Raw genomic sequence first — 14040 nt, forward strand, 5'->3', positions numbered from 1 at the left:
TCCAAGAGATAATATCAGGAGATGTGATGACGTGAGAGCTTAGCTACATGAATTTACTCCACTGCATTGCCTACTGAAGGCGTTGGCCCCCTTGTAGTTAAAGAAAGTTATTGAATTCTATACGCAAACTTTATTTGCTGAGCTTCTTCAACCTTGCACTGTTCCCTTCTGGCTTTGAGGAATCTGTAGTTTACATAATGAGGGGAGGTGTGTAGTCCAAGTTCTAAAGGAGCTGAAATAACTTCAAAGATAATACAACTTTCTCCATTATTCTTCCAGCAAACCTCATGATCTATTAGAACAGTTAGAGATCCTCTAACACAGTAATATATGTCATTGCCCCTTCTTAAATTCTGAGACTAGGTAAATAATTAGCAATATTTTATACTCCTAGGAATCTGGTACTGTCATCTGATATCAGCACTCACTATGTGTCCAAGTTTTGTCTTTATAACTGAGTAATAGCAGTGTTGCCAAAAGAAAAAGAGCAGTTAGTTACACTCCTGCACTCAAGGATAAAATAGGAGAATAATTTCTACCCCAGAAATACTGAATGACATTATGGGTACAGTGATTTTCATATATAGTAACAGAAGTAATAAAAAAATATGTCATTGTGTAACTATTGGAAAAGACTGCTCCTTATAGTTCCTTCCAGTCATACGGCACTATAACAGGATAGATCACAGAAGCTGTTTCAAAGCCAGGCCCTATCATCTCCAGGCCTACAAGGCTTTTCATCTTATTATACCTCATTTCTTGGCATTATTCAAAATATGTAATTCCTGGCTGAGAGGGATGCAATTTTTTGTTCTGTTTAAGAGTTCTTTAAATAAAGAGGGGCCAGGATTTTCAATAAGAATTCATGATTTTCAGCATCTTAGTTTTTGGCTGTTCAACTTGATTTCATGAAATTCAAATGTCCTATAGATTTTGAACTTTCCAATAGAGAAAATTCTACAGTCACCAGCCTCTTTGAAAGCCAATTGAAAAAAAAGAATTTTAGTTGCTTTAATCTGATAAACTCAGATGCACGTATATTCTGAAGATAAACCAGGTACCATAGTTGACTTATTGCCTGTTGGAGTACCAAAATACCTAAAAGTCACCTACATTTCATCCATTAATATATGTTTAAGTTATTAATTAATCATTAATAAAGGCATTTATCTGTCTCTTGGCAGCAGTTGCTACTTTAGCTTCTTTTATTTTCCTAGCAGAAAAGGAAACACAACTTTGCATTCCAGATGTTACTATGGTAAGGCAAGAAACTGCAGCTGTAGACCTGAAGCAAAAGGGTGAGGTAATTTAGGCCCCAGAGACTTGGTAAATATTAACTGTAAAAAAGAAAGTTAAAGTAACCAAAAATATACTCCATTATATTGATGAGTCAGTTTTACAAGGGCCAAAAAATGTTATCTTGAGATTAGCTGTGTCTTGTAAATATTTTTATGGGGTTTCATGTATTTATATGACAGCAGTAATTTCAAGACCCTGCCCCCCATCCCTACATCTCCTCAGTGTTTATATACCTGGTTTCAAGTTCAGATTGGCTTAGTTTTGACCTCCCTGCATTGAATTTTCTGTCCAGATCCAAAGTGTTAAGACTGCAGTGAGCAGCAAAGGCACAACCCTACTCTAGGGAGAGCTCAGTTTATACAATTTTGGGAGCACTGGGGCTCTCCAAGGCTCTGGGCCCACAGAGGAGGAGATGAGTTGAATTGGCAGAGAGCAACCTGCCTTTTGCTGTTACATCCCATCTCTGTATGAGGTTGGTCAAAGGAGGGCTGCCTTATTCCTTCTCTATATCTAATCCTGCACTGTTCAGGAACATGACTTGGTTCTTGTCAGTGAGGTGCTTCATGCTGTATCCCATAGAGATGTGATACCCAGCCCACTCTCCATGCCCTAACATTCCTGGACATAACTACTTACCATCAATTTGAGATTATTTCAGTAAGGCTACTGATGCACAACTCACAGCAATATCAAGTTGAAAGCCTTTGGCAGTACAAGATAGTGGCTGCTGCTCATTACTGAAGGCAATTTCTATAGTTCAGTTAAGAAACTTTTGTTCTCATTATTCTTACTATACACTAGCTGGGAAGATACACTTGAATCTGAATGGTAACTGAAAAAAATGATATATTTTCTTAAAGCAATCTTTGCACAGAGCACATAATGCTGGGGGGAAAGCACCAGTACCTGAGACTCTGCCTACCTGAAGAAAAAAAAAAACCTTAAACATTAAACTACCCAGTTCCACTCCTGGGTCATCCTGTGAATTTTGACTTGGTTTCTGCAAGGAATATGTCCCATTCTCAAAGGTCTGGTGGCTAAGTGTGTAATATGGGTTTTAAACTCTTTGGAACAGACACATCTTCTGTCTTTGAAGTAATAAGCTTTATAGGAGAAGCTGATTTCTTCTAACTTTTACATTTTCACAAATCTTGAAAGATTTTTGATAGTCAGACATAAAGATACTCCATCTTGTATCTTTATTCTTCTACTCAGTTCATTGTATTAATTGACCTTAAGTGTCCCTCAGCATACAGCCTTGGATCAATGTGCAGATAGACCACCCTTCACTGAGATGACATCTTTTGCAGACAACTTCATAAATTTTCATCTCTAAACTAGAAAATAGGAAAATTCTGCACAATAAGACATGCATTTTCCTACTGAAATCTATCATTTTTCTACGGAACCTTAATATTAGCAAATTAACTATTTATGCATTTGTACTATATTCAGATCTTTCTGAAGTGTTTATGGGAGATAATACAGAAAATTGTAAATCCAAACTGTAAAAAGTTCTCAAGGACATCTATAAGTAAATAAATGAAGGAAGTAAACCAGATCTTTGGAAATGCAGTGATGGAGGACAATATCCATAATATAGAAACTGAGCAGCATTAAAGAGTCTTGGCTCAAAATGTAGTATAAAGGAAATTACTGAAGAACATGTGAAAAAGAAGGAAATTATTTATGGGAAGACAACATTAACTTTTGGATTACCCAAGATGAAGAGAAGTATAGAATTAATGAGATATAAAAATGGTGTATCAGATGATTGCGTCAGTATATTCATTTTGCATAAATTACCTGGTTTAAATAACAGTTTGCATTATCTGAATTACATTTTGAATTTAAATTAGAGGGAATCTCTTTCAGGAAAGTGTAAAGGAATCTGACAAAATGTGTTTATATACACATTTGGTTTCTTTTATAAGAAATCAAAAACCAAAGATTAACCTTACTTAATTTTAGTTCTTAAGATATGACAAAAAAAAAAAAAAAGCCCTGAAGGAAGCTTCATGAAAATGCTATTGCAAAATATTGATTTCCACTAGGGTATAAAAGTTTCAAGGATAAAAGTATTGAAACAGAGTTAATTAAATTTAGAATTTATATAGAAATGCAGGATTTCACAGTAGGAAATAAGCACTTTGTACAAAGAACTATTCAGGATATATTCTGGAATGTCCTTACTTGCCTCTTTAGGCAAATATATTGCTCAAGTCAAACATAGCGCTGAAGGGGCATTAGGTGGGTAATATAAATCATCTGAAAAACAGGAAATGGGTAAACTCAACTCTGAATTATGTTGTCTTATATATACTAAGGGTTATTTTTATGCCCTCCAATTTTAGCCGTCTAGAAGTTAACTGTCTGGTTGAAGGTAATCATCTCAATCTCCTCATTCAAAGAAAGATAGCTGTTTCAGAAGACAATTTTACTCTCTGATACTAAGGGCCTATTTCATGGTCATGGATTTTTTTTTTGCCCTTCTTCAGTTGCTGTTGAGAGAGCCTAAATTGGAATAAAATGTTCAGTGTGGTGAGATGAGACTGATGGTAATTAAAAGACTAGAAATTTCAAATGATAGCACAAATAGCCCTAATAGTGAAGGTATCTTGACTTCATTTTCATAGCTTAGTTCATAGTTGTCTAAATATCATTCTTGATTCAGAAATATAATGAAATCACAGCAGCTCAAGTAGTCTCGCCATCTGTTTTGTAGTCTCGCAACTTGTTTTAAAGAGTTATACCAATCTTTTACTAAGAGTACTTAAGTATTTCTGGAATTTATATATATACACATATATTGAAAATTATATTTTAAAAATTAATTATTTTTATTTATTAGTAGTATACATGTCAACACTGAGGAATACACAGTCAAGATTCTTTTAACTGATTTCATGGAAACAGATTCTGATTCCTGATGCACAACTTTAATAATTTGTAGCTTGGAGTTTTACATCAAACTTCAATTTTCCCCTGCTGCTCAACACAATCATAATGAAAAGAAAACTTTTATGTCAGGATGAATTGTTTTTTATCCTTTCTTGGCTCTTCTACTTGTCTAGGACTTTCAGTTTTAGCTATCATGGCATTTCTTCCTCCCCTAGTGCTACAGTGACAAAGATGCCAAATTGATAAAGTGCATAGATTCCCCATTTCCTGTACTTAGCCCTGAGAAAAGAATTATGAAAACTCTTCTCGTCTCTTTGAAGTCAGGAAAGACAAGTGCTGGCAAGTAAATACAGAAAATAACTGTTACCAATGAATATATCAATAAAATTTCCACTGGCAAGGGCTAGGGGCAGGGAATTAACATGCCATTTGCAAGATTAATTGTACATCTTGATGGTTTTTATGCCTTGTAGTTTGAAAACTGAATCCTAGCACAAAGTTTAATATTATATTCAGTTCAGGAAGGATACCTAGGAAGACAAGGATGCCTTTTGTATCAAGTGTTTAAAATGTCCTTGAAAATAGGCTGACAGCAGAAGACTCAGTCAACACTTTTAGCACTAAATAAGATTTGCATTTGACTTCACTGGAAAGAAAATTTTACTCCTTTCAGATCAAGAGGGCTTTCCAAATTCATGAGCTCAAGGCCTTTATTATTTTATTATTTTCAGAAGTAACTAGTAGATTTTTGCATACTTCAAATTTTTTAAAATTTACCTTTTTTGAAATAAAAATGGAAACTTTTAATATTTTTGACAAACTTGACTTACATAAGAATACATCTGAGAAATTATTTTTTTGTGAATTTTAGTCCTATTGCAAGATCATTTCTAAAAAAAAGTCTGTACAAGCCATTCTACTTAGGATAATGAATTGAATACAATAGGACTTTGAGTTTGACAAAAGGCATTGAATAAATATACAATTATCTGTGATCTGGGGCAAGCTGCTGTAGAGAGATTTTTTTTTAATTAAATGAAAGTATCTGCAAAGGATTGAAAGATTTTAATCTTCCACTCACAGTATCCTGTTCAATACATTTACTCAAAACACAAGATGCAGCTTACATTGCTGCATCTCTCCCTCTCCTTTATTTAGATCAGGACACATCCACTCTTATTTCAGGACTTCCTTAAAGTGATATAAGACAGGTAAGCTATAAAATGTGAAGGTATTTACCTCTTTGGGGACCTGATTTATATTTTTCCTCCTTATTTGGATGATGTCCAAGAGCTGCTCCAACTTTCTTGACAGAAGACTCTATTTCACTCTTTTAGGATAAGAAGTCAGATGGGATGGAGTCCTTAAAAAAAAAAAAAAGCTTTAGGGCCAACTAGTTTTTCTTTTTGTGTGATGAGATAAGACATTAATGTTAGTTATCTTCCAGCTATGTGCTGGCTGAATCTGAAAAACAGAGGCTTAAGGCTGCCACATTCTCTTGCTCCAAAACCAAGTCTACTCGTATAAGTAGAAATTAACTATTGTGTTTTGTACTCATGAAACTTCCTTACTATACTTGCCACCAGCAAATACAAAAGGCCTTCATCACTTCCTGGGAAGATAACAGAACAGAAACATGCCCATGAGGAAGCAGTATCACTTCCACTGACAAAACAGTATAGATAAGGAACGTGAAATATGTCATCCATATCCAGGCAATATTTCTGCTGGACTTTCACTAATGATCGCCTTGAAACACTCCAGAGTAACAAAGATTTCAGCACAGAGGTATCTCAATACAACATTAAGCATAGTCTTGGGGCAAAGCATAACAGAATCTATGGGTGTATGAGAGATGAAATCTAAATAAAACTTATCCTCTAAAATTTTCCAGTCATTCATATATAAAAATGTGCATTCTAAATATCATATTGATGCTGGACAAAAAGCTTACCATAAATGTAATACGAAAGTCAGACTGCAGATTTGCAAACAAGAACTTAAAAGCAACCCCAATCTTACAGAAAACTGCATTACCATTCAAATCTATCAAACAAGTTTTATAAATAATGAAGCACAAATGTACCTGGGAATCTCCTGGGACTTCATGAAACTGTAAATCAGTTTGCTGCCAAATTTGCTTTCCAGCAATGATGGAGTTGCATTAAAAAGTATGTGGTTTGCTGTATAGGGCAATTATTTGCCTTCAAGGCTGCGGGTTATACTGGAAAGTAGGAGACTGCCAAGAAATCTTTTAATGGAGGATTCTTAATTGTTGGTATTGACATTGCTCAGAAAACAAGAGGTAAAGTTAAAAATTAATGTACCAAAAAACATGATTAACATTCTTCCACTGTCCTGTAAGTAACTTTAGAGAATAAAAAAAGACACATATGTTGAGTAAGAATGGACAGAATGGATGTGGGTAAGTCAGCAAGAATGTGCATACTAAAACAAGAAGTAGGAAGATGTAAACATTTATACCCTTCGTCTTTTATTATAGCCCCGCATTTGAAATGCTTATACTCTTCAGTGCAATGGCTTTTTCATGCTCCTATGTAATCCCAAATACTTGCATGCAAATTTGAAAAAAAAAAATCTTTTAATAAGATTGAACCATTACTTCAGAATTTGTCAACTTTTCCAGAGATGTTGAGTAGTCCTTGCTAATAAGCCTCTTATATAGAATATTTCCCATGTGTTAACTTAATTCCCCCATTTTCTATGTATATAATGAGTGCAAGCATGTGCACTTGAACACAAATATGGCACACAGTGTGCAGTTACATTTTCCATTTGGATTCTTCTTGCCCTCTTGGTAGTGATGCTGGGAAATATTATATTACACAGAAAATTTTACTCCTAATAAAAGTAACTCCTTCTGTGACTGCCTTCTGTGCACATTTTGGACCACCATGCGTTTTAATGAATTTCCACTCTTTCTTGTAATGGAATACTGCAAGGCAGTGTGTAATGGTAACATAGCTGAACAAGGCTCAGTTCCTCCCTAGGACTACACAAGGCTGCACTGTGGGGTGTCATGCTTCTGACTAGTACATTTTCAGAAGAATACCACGTGTTACAGAAATACTAAAGAAATTTCTGTTGCTTGGGCTAGGCATCTTTATTGCGCCTCAGCTACGCCATTTGACACTGCTCCACTGTTTCCTTCTCTCACTCATATTTCCTTCCATCTGTCCTTTAAAATACACAATCTTTTTCCTAATTAAGATGTAGGTTCATAGCATGTATTTTATCACCTTTTTCATTCTGACTTTACGTGAGAAGCATCCTATTCTTCATTTTTCCTTCAAAGTTTTGACAAACTTCCAAACTACACATTCAAATCTTCTCATTCTAAAGGATCTTCAAGTGGTACAATTAAGAAAAATTAATATAAAAGGAAATGTCTTAAAATCTTCCAGGTGTTTTCACACTACTGTATTACAGCTACATGGAAAAAAAAAAACAAAACAAACAAAAAAACCAACAAAAAACTATATATATAAAAAAAGACAAACTGCAACATCTAACTACAATTTATTTTGAAATAAATATCTGAAAAGCTAACTTAGGCACACACCTACTCATGACCAGTACTCAAACAAATAGTCTAACCCAGTAAAAATCTGTTAGCCCTACAAAGAGCCATAATCTAAGGTCCAGAACTGAAGCAAGAGTCCTTGCATGTTGTTTTTCTTTCTCTTACATGGGACATTTGTCTGAGGACAATCTTGCAGTTTATATGTACTGTCCTGCAGGTTCGCTTTTGAGTTTGATCCAAGTTTTACTTTGCAGGTGAGGTCTGCAAATTTCTAACATAATAAATAAAACCAATCCTGAAGAAGTTCCTCCTCGCACCCCCTTGACCCCTCAGACTTCTGCCTGATGTCATCTAACATTTTACTGACGTTTGAAGATACTTCTGAAATTTTGGTACTCTTGGAATATTTTATGAAGATTTACCACAAAATATTTATATGTACATATAAATATTTATATGTATATAAAGCATATAGCTATTACTTTGTAACAAGGTTAAATATAAAAAATTATCCAGTTAAAGCATTCTTCCTGCAGATTGACAGAGAATGATTTACAATCTGTGATTTGTTTCACTAACATTTCCTTTTGCAGGTAAGACTTTAACAGGCTTCTTTTCTGACATTTACTCACATCCAACTTCAACCTCTTTGGTTTTCTGCCTTTTTGACTGTGTGCATTTTTTGTATTCTTTACATGTTTTTTTTGTTGTTGTTTTTTTTTTTCTATAGGGAAAAGGTATGTCTGCACTTAGTCTATAACTCCTTGGAAAATTTCAACAAGCATGGAAGGCCGTGCTAGGTCATACAGAGCATGCAGAAGTGAGGGTGACATCAATACAGCTGGTCAAGTGCCAACTCTATAATAGCAGCATGAACACAGAATAAGGCATTTTGATGAAACTACAATTGGATTGTATGTTCCTGAAACTCACCAATTGAATCTTCACAAAACTCTTCTCAAAGAAGTACAAAGCAATAACTATATGGTTTCCAGATTAAGTAGTTGACTTAATAAGCTCAGGTGGCATGACTAAAGCCATAACGTGACTGGAACTTTTGTATTCCTGTATGCTTGTATATCAAAATCTATCAGTCAATAAGCCAGCAAATGGATTCAGCAAAGATACAAGAAGAATATTTTTAGCTCAGAAATTACTACATTAGAAGTATTGTTAGTGTCTTAAAATGTCTTGAGTTTTAAATTAGTTTTAGGTTATCTTAAAATTAAGTAAACTTTAAATATCTTATTTTTTCTAATAGAAAGGATCTATGTATTGCCAAAAAGTAACATGAGATGAGTGACACATTTCAGTACACCAACCATAAGCTTACTCATCACTTCATACAGATGCACTCTATTTTTTAGTAGATTGTTTTCTAAATGACTGAATTTGCATGGCGTATGCAATAAGTTAGTAAGTAAATTTCTACTTGAGTGGAGGTGGAGATCCATACCAGCACCTTGCCATATCCCAGATCTCTGCTTCTGAGGGAGTGACTAGACATACAGTAAACAAACTCCTGATGGCCAGCATTCAACATTGCCTGATTTGAATGAAATAGTATTCAAAATTATATGATATTTAGAACAATGGGGCTTTCTACATTTTAATAGTCCTAGAAGCTCTACTAATATCTGTAGAATGTGAAGCTTCTCAGAAAAGAAGCCAAAGAGTTAGCATATTTTACTAACAGAAACCTCAGGCATTTAAATGGATGGCTCTGTATAAAGGCTGCCTGTGAGTACATCTTTAATTAAAGGAGAGTAGCTTGTTAACAGTAACGGCTGGAACTTGTCTTGGAAAAGGACAAAGGTCAAGTGATGACTTGGCAAATTGATATAATCACATCCAACCACTAGCTGTGAGCCACAATCAGATTTAAATAAATAAGCCTTATTTCCTTCCAGAAAAGAAGTTTCTTCCCTGTTATGCCATTACAATTTGCAATAAGACCTCGGTTTCATCAGGGAGGTCTTTAAGTTTGGAATTTCACAGTAGACTACCATCCAGAACTTTGATTACTTTTAACTCACTTAAAAAAAAAAAAAAAAAAAGAAAATTTTGTGTCAGGAAACAAGATTAGTGGCCTATATACAAAGAGCAAGTGTCTTACAGTGTTAAAATCCAGAAGTACATGAATGGGAGTTGTAAGATTACAAGAACAAATAAAAATAATACACATAGATTCATGATGGCTATAAAAAAATACCCTGGATATATTTCTATATATACTGAATTATTTATTATTTAAATTATTTATACTAGTAGAGGTAGTGTACTGAGTACCCTGGTGTATAATCAATGGATATCAAGATGTTACAATCACAATATAATCAAGAGAATTAGGCAAAGTGGACTATGATAACAAAAGAGAATAAAATGGAAGGCTTACCCTTAGGCTAGCTTACCCTTAGGCTAGGCTCACCACAAAACACCAATAGAGGCAATCTCCAGAAGAGATCCTTCCCCACTGGTAACCAGCTCTTAAATAGGTCTAGGAAGGATGGAGCCTGGCTCCACCCCTTCCGGCAGCACAGGTGAATGGCCTTCACCTGTGCTCCTCTGGCTGACTCATGGCTCATCTCAGGTGATCAATCAGAGGTTCAGGCCGTGACTCAGCAGTTCCCATACACCTGGGTAATTCTGACATACAAGATTAGTGTAGTAATGTCTTTCACAAACTCAAAATTACTAAGATCACGAGTCCTCTGTAGTCTAGAAGTCAGCCACTAGCATTGATGCTAGTGTACAGATAAGTCAGTAAAATCAGTTTTAGTAACTGTCATAAATACCACTGGATCAGTCTTATTTTCTAGATAAGAAAAGAACTCAATATGTTTACAAAATATGTCACTTGTGACATTTCTGAGATCATCTGATGTAAAAAAAAATATGGAGCAGGTTGCAATAATGTTGGAAATATTGTCAAAACAACTCTGTAACCATAATTATGTGTTTGTTCCATAATGATGGACTGCTCATCTTAAGGAATGCTGTTGCAAGCGGGAACATTATACAAATGGCCAGGTTCAGCAGCCACGATGGTGTAAGTATGAGCCCTTTTTGTTTTATTTACGAACTGAAAATTCATCCAAAGGTTTTCCATTGTCAAGTGACTACCACAAATGTTACAACGTTTGCCAACGGAGTTTTGAAGATATACCTCTGTTGCAGTATTGTTGCCAGAAGTATGCCACAAAATCTTCAGCTCTTCTTAAATAAGGATTCCAGGGCTTCTGGCTCACAGTCATAAACAACAACGACTTGAGTTCAGGCTCTGATTGCAGTCTGCTATTACAAAACTGTACGTTAGCAGTATTCTTGGATATTCCCGCAAGAATCTGTCAATCACAATCCTATTATAGAAGAACTGATGATGCAAGCACCAAAAAAAAAAAAAATAAAATTGCTTTGATAAAGCCAACTTCTGGCTAGCCTTAGAAAGAAGGCCTACATTTTCTTTCCTTTGGTTTCTGATGGGTTTTTGAATTTGAGCTTCCTTTTTTTGCATTTGTTTTAAATGACTCTCCCTGCTGTTTCTTCCACTGCAGATGACAGAAACGTATTTGTCAGAAGTAGGAGATGTTTTGGTCTCGTCACTCAAGCCTTGGTAAATTAAAGTTGGTAACTTCTCTGCCTAGAGAAAAAGGATTAAGAGCTCATTTTCACAGAATCACAGAATGCTTGAGGTTGGGAGGGACCTCTGGAGATAATCTAATCCACAAATGGCACATCTCTTAATTCACTTTGGGATTGGATTGACTTCTGAAGTTTCAATTGGCCCTTAAAATCATTAGGATTAAATTCAAACCTGCTTTGCTTACCTGACACAAACCCCAAACGTAATCCAAGCAAGAGAAACGTTTAGGTCATTCTAAAAGTAATGCATCCTATTTATTTCCATGGAACCAACATTATTCACAAAACACATAATAACATTATTTGATAGAACAAATTCTCAGCTACAAAACAATGTTTTTTTAACATAGTCACCACCATTAGCCCAGCATTTTCATCAGTGATGAGCAAGAGCCTACATGCTGTGCTGATAAAAATTTGCATGGCCATCCAAGCATGGATTCTATTTCATGTCGCTGTTGCCACTACTGAAATGCACCACCCACTGTCTCACTGTATTCACATCCACTGTTTGGTCTACATAAACATTCAGCAAATGTCAATGAATGTTAATGTGTTCCATTTTTTCTGCACATAGGAGTTCAAATCTACACCTTTTCTTCATCTGCACTTCTGTATTAGATGCAATTTTGTCAGATGCTCCTCTGCTGCCATCTGTCACACAGCAACAACATGTAACTGAATACTGATGGGAAGGCTCAATTTCTGCTGTTTTACCATCAACATCTGCCTCCAACATTGAGGGACAACATAATAAAATAGAAGGCATTACTTTCAGAGCAGTCCTTGTGTATACGAGTCCTTACTGCTAAAGGCTTTGTGTAACATAGGCAGCTGGCATTCCTTTACACTTTATAAAGCAATGTGCTTCGTTTAATGGTACTGCTTAGTTAGTTCCTCAAGAGTCATATGGTCACATACAAGGGCAACATATGGCGATATTTGGCATTCTGTAAAGAAACCAAAAATATTCCCAGACTTAATCTGTTAGTTAAATTCTGTCAGTAGCTATCCCTAAACATCCTTTTCCTATACCTGGAGAACTGGCACCAAGTCAAGAACACAGACGTAAGGTTGTACTATATGGGTAAAAATGAACCTCCAAACTGAGTGTTCATACTCTGATTCTTGTGAATAGTTGTTTCTCATAACACTTGGCCATAAAATCTTATTTCCTAGCAAGAAAACAAAACAAAACAAAACATCCTACAATTTGAAACTTTCCCGGCTTATTACGAAACTGCAATAGGCTTATTTGCTTCTCATTATATACCTGATATGTTTTTACTAATAACACATATTTTGCACCAATGGTTAAGTAAAATAATTTAGTGGCTTAGTGGGAATAAAATGGCAATAAAGGAAAAGAAAATGGAGAAACTGCTTGCTGGTGGAACACCCCACTATTATTAATTGTGAACCATGTGATCTGGCAAACTTTTGATTTACCAGCACAGTCCACTCCCTTGTAAATTCTAACTGGCTTTCCCATACATTATTATGTGGATTCCTTGCAACCACTTCCCTTTCTGATTTTCCAGAGACAGAGTATAAAGTTTCCCCAAATGCCAATAAAATGTGAAATCCTATCCCACTCTTTAGGTTTGCTTTGTGTAGTCATCTTCTATAATAAGAACAAGCAGAAGTTTTAAACATTGCTCTCTTCTATTTTTGCTTTCATTCAATAGTTACTATTCATTATAAACATCACAGTTTTTATTTCAACATTTGTATGGTGTTGTGTTTTCTTTTCTTTCTTTCTTTCTTTTTTTTTTTTTTTAACTCTTGGCTCTAATACTAAGAAAAAATATAAGTATTTCCTTTCTTCTGCTTAAAAAAAAAAGGCTTACATGAATGAGTTTGTTCCACTTCCTCATCCTGATTTTGCTTTGCCATATAACACAGATGTCTATAGGTGAATGAAGTTGGAGTAAAACACATTAAAGAAACCACATTTACCATGTTATTTTATAGGTAAAAATAACCCTAAAGCAATGCACAAACACTTGGCCTTAGAAGTTCTTTGCTTTTCTGCTTGAAGTGTCCTCTACTTTTCAGATGCATATTGATAATGCAGACAGTTTTTGTCTGAAGCAAAGAACACATGGAGTATTCTCTGATCCAATTTGTTGACAAGTCCATGAGGGGGAGAAGAAAAAGGCTGAATGTGTGTGGGTGGTTTGCAGCAGACTTCAACATCTATAATTTCTTTCTGGGGAGGAAAGGCTTTTGCAGGACACTGGCATGTAAGATTCTGAACACACACAGCATTACATCATTCCCATTAAATTATTTCATTTTCTTGTAAGGCTAGTCAGGTTTGCATTGGGCTTGTGGAGCTGTCAGAATAAAAACATTCACAAATCTGTGGAAGCTATAGCACCACCAAAAGTTCATGTCTTGTGTGGTTTGGCAGAGGGAAACCAGTGAGACTGCAACAGAGATAAGTTTAGCCCTAATTAAGAGGTGTTAAGGTAAGAAAAATCACCTCATTTTCCTTTGTGGTCCAGTGTTTCAGTACCTGACTAGATTTAGATTTTTCCTGTCTCCATTGGAGGTGACTGAAACTGATTACTTGAGCTTGGAATTGCAAACAACGCTGCTCTGTTCTAAAAGGGCAATGTCTGTGCTCTCAGATGTGGTTCAAACAAGCC

General features: G+C 35.4%; 1 long non-coding RNA gene across 1 annotated transcript; it reads right to left on the reverse strand.

Moving 5' to 3' along the window:
* Positions 1-2119: 2119 nt before the first annotated feature.
* On the reverse strand, positions 2120-10381 carry LOC128086470 (uncharacterized). The gene is made up of 3 exons (XR_008209377.1): positions 10156-10381; positions 5440-5563; positions 2120-2636 (listed from the first exon to the last, which is right to left on the reverse strand). It is a non-coding gene; the product is annotated as an uncharacterized LOC128086470 (long non-coding RNA).
* Between the last annotated feature and the right edge of the window lie 3659 nt (positions 10382-14040).

The sequence above is a fragment of the Tympanuchus pallidicinctus genome, unplaced genomic scaffold (assembly GCF_026119805.1).
Source record: "Tympanuchus pallidicinctus isolate F22 unplaced genomic scaffold, pur_lepc_1.0 scaffold3, whole genome shotgun sequence".
In the NCBI taxonomy this organism is placed as follows: domain Eukaryota; kingdom Metazoa; phylum Chordata; class Aves; order Galliformes; family Phasianidae; genus Tympanuchus; species Tympanuchus pallidicinctus.